The sequence below is a fragment of the Notechis scutatus genome, chromosome 13 (assembly GCF_049901735.1).
Source record: "Notechis scutatus isolate UNSWTSFEM ecotype Mainland chromosome 13, rNotScu1.2, whole genome shotgun sequence".
Lineage (NCBI taxonomy): Eukaryota > Metazoa > Chordata > Lepidosauria > Squamata > Elapidae > Notechis > Notechis scutatus.
In genome coordinates, this window is record NC_142021.1 from 3,429,307 (window position 1) to 3,433,036 (window position 3,730).

Here is a 3,730-nt window from a genome sequence, read left to right on the forward strand (position 1 = left end):
TTTAGCCCCGCCCGGACCACGCCCTCTCCCGCAGCCAACCAATCCCCTTCCTGAGCCGTGACGTCACCGCGCACCGGCCGGGCAGCTGAGCCACGTCGCGTCACAGCAGGCCCCGCCCTACATCCGGGTCTTCTTGCTTCCAGCCTCGTTTACTTATTCCAGGCCGAGTCCGGAGTCATGGAAGCCGAACCCGGGAGAGGGAGAGGCGGGACGTGCCACCGAGGCCCTCCAGAGCCCTGTAGTTTTTTTCCGCCGGTTCTTTTTCTTCCCGCTGGGCCACTCAAGAAATACCCCCGCAATTACCTGACACCGCCTTGGTGATAGCGTCCTGTAGGCCTCTCACTTCCGGTGCTGGGGACAGCACTTCCGGGTCGAGAAGGTCGTCAGTCCGCTCCCAGGCGCCCCCGGTTGCTTAGTTACGGGGGAGCTTGTTTGGGGGCCTATTTTATGAGTTATAGTTATTTTTCCTTTTTTATTAACTTTAACAATATTTATATTAGTATTTATATTATTAATATTTATTATATTTATTTTTATTATGATTATTACTATGTTACTGAAATGGTATAGGTTCTCCTGCTTGAACAGGGGGCTGGACTAGAAGACCTCTAAGGTCCCTTCCAGCTCTATTCTATTCCAAAAATATTCTACTTTATTCAGTCATCATTATTATTAGTGGCCAGGGCTACGGTTCTTCCTAGCCCTTTTTCCTGGCAGGGTGGGGGAAGAAGGGAGGCTGGGACTACAAGACCCATTGTTCCCAGCCCTTCTTAAGTTTCTTGATGAATTAGTCCTCTTTTCTTACTTTGGCACACCAAATTAAAAGGTAAAATTTTTTTAAACAGAATTTAAAGGTAAAAGAAGACAAAGCTATGTTTTTTCCCTTTTTAATTAAAGGAATAATAATTAAGAGGGCAATAGACATATAAGAATACCAATGAGATCCCAGGAGTTTATATCAAACCTCTGTTCTTTAAAGTTATATCTATATGAAATGCATTTTTACATACATCATTTCATAATATATAATAATTACAATATTTTATATTGTAATTAATTACAATATTGTAATTAATTACAATATTTTATATTTACAATATGTTGCATATTGTATGTACGTTTTATATGGACAGATAGATTGATCTCCATACAATATCCATGTATGTAAATATACAAATACATGCACATACAGGATTACTAATTATAAAATGAATAGCATTCTCCATTACTTGAGCTGCGTCAAATGATCTTTCCAAATAATCCCTTCCTTTGTAAGTAGGCAAAACAATGAGATAAAAAAACAAAGTTACAGAGAGAAAACAATGTTTCTGTCTCCCATATTTAAAATACACTTTACGTCTGTGACTAAGAATCCCCAAACCAGAAAGGCAGGTTCAGTCATTTCAACACTTTATTTATCTTTGGGCAGCATCAAGAGTAAATTCCCCACAGGAATTGTACATGTTGGAGTTTTATGCATCCTGTCCTTTAAGAACATCTCTGGCTAAACTTGCTTACTCTGCTGCTTCCTTTTTGTTTAATTCAAGCTGCTTGCTAGACACTTCTAATTACAATTTCCCCATTCCAATATCCCATCTAATTATCTCAATAAGTCATATGGATACCAATGTGGAGATGGCTGATTTAATTTTCAATTTCAAGTAATCCTCTGGTTCTGAAGCTCCATATTCTCCAAGTTAAGTTATATACAATGTGAGAACAAAGTTTGCTGGATGGATTTTAAAATAATGAAAACATTAAAGCTAATCCACCACAATATGCTTAAACTAGTCTTAATCCTAAAGTTGCAAATCTAGTGACTGCCTTACTACTGGTACATGCTCATTAACTTTTAACTTAAATTAATTTTTCTGAGATGTGCAAACCCATCTCACTTGGCTATTTTATGATACAGTGTAATGTGTGAGAGTTTAAAACTTAATTTAACCAAGTTAAGTGTTATGTGTAAATCCTAATTCTGTCTCACATTAATAGAAAAGAGAAAAAAGGTAATTAATAGTACAGAAAAATATATTTTTATTACTTCAGCATGGAGCAGGCTGTCGCTGAATGCAAAACTGTAACATTTATTATGCTATGAATAATCAAAAAGATGAGTATTTCTGCTCCTCTGAAGATGTATTGGTAGAGGAGATTATGTTGAGAGTTAAACATTAGTATATTAGAAAAAATATGTTCTCTGCCTAAGAATCTTAAGAGCAATTTATTTCATCCTACATCCACTTTTCAAATTTCCCCTATCCTTAATTTACACTTAAAAATCCTTAGTTTCAGAACATGCCTATTCCAAAAGGCATTTCTTATCATTTTCATTGACTCAATTTTAATCAAAATCAGTTTGCAGTTGACATATTATTATCACTTCTATTATCAGATAATACTGACCCTTGACTTTCTGTTGCTTTATTATTTTTCATGTTCCTAAAAGGCTGCCCTCTCAGAACTTCCTAACTTCAGCGGGATGTCTGGAATTCCAAAATGGTGAGGATATTTTGAACGTTGAGGGTGTGTGAAGTGTTGAAAAAAAATTGAGAACTAAGGGCGCGTTGCCTTTTTGTGTATGTGTGTGTGTGTGTGAAAAGCAGACCACAACCATTCTCTCTCATCATTCTGTGCTCTGTGGCCCTCAAACTTTGGGGCATCAGGGACCAGTTCCGTGAGGGAGGTTTTTCCATGGATTTGAGGGGGTCTGGTTTTGTTTGATGCCTGCATCCCTAAGATGGGACTTTCCTTGTTTGCATGGACCAGTTTCTGGCATGCTGTGCGGCCCAATGCCAGTCCACAGACTGAGGGATTGGAGACCCCTGCTCTAAGACCAACATGGTGGAATGGGGGGTCTCCTCAATCCATATCAACTTTCCTGATCTCTCCATATGAATTTCACAACCTGTAGACTGATAATACTCATCTATTCTATAGCATTGCTTTTCCATAAGGCGTGCAACTCTTGGTTGGAATTTTAAATGCAGTTGCTTAATCGCACAGGCCCACAAAGACTTGCCAACCATTCTAGATCTCTGCCTAGCTATTCATGAAGGCACGCACATGTAGTTTGATATGTATGTTGCCAGGCCTGATCTTATCATAAAATTGGATGCCACCTCAAAAGATGCAGCTACGGGATGCAGCAACAACTTCCCACTGTCCCTTATAAATCTTAGAATTAGCTTGTGTTTTGCCACCAGTGCAGGTGAGACAGATGTGGTCAAAGGAGACAAATGCAACTTCCTCAATTAACAAGAGATAAATTTCCATGATGGCAACAAACCAGTCTAGGAGCTTGGAAATGGAATGTCCGGGCGCCACCGTTCTCCAATCCCAAAGCAAACTGAATCCTTATTTGCAAATGGAATTGATAGAAAAACTCCCACTCCTATCTACAGATGAAAGTATTATTATGAAATACTAAATGATTTGAACCCCAGTGTGGCTAGCTTGCCCCAAGAAATGGCACAGAACCATTGTATAATTGTTCCAAAGGAATTCCTAACCCAATATTTGGAAGAAAATGTTGATGCATCTCATATTTGGGCATGAAGGAGACTTGGCTAGAATTTTAATAGAGTTTAAAGAAATGAACTATAGGCAATAGTGCAATTGATATCAAATCTCTTCTTGAGGAGAGAGAGGTTTTGGGAAGTTTTTGGGCACGACAAATGGCAACGCTTGAGTTGTTAGTCACCGTCTGCCAGTGAATGCTTCAGATAAT

The 3,730-nt window shown here is 38.9% G+C and overlaps 1 long non-coding RNA gene across 1 annotated transcript; it reads left to right on the forward strand.

Moving 5' to 3' along the window:
• The first annotated feature begins 712 nt into the window (after nucleotides 1-712).
• Nucleotides 713-3,281, forward strand: LOC148129591 (uncharacterized). The gene is made up of 3 exons (XR_015745248.1): nucleotides 713-826; nucleotides 2,450-2,502; nucleotides 3,207-3,281. It is a non-coding gene; the product is annotated as an uncharacterized LOC148129591 (long non-coding RNA).
• The last annotated feature ends 449 nt before the right edge of the window (nucleotides 3,282-3,730 follow it).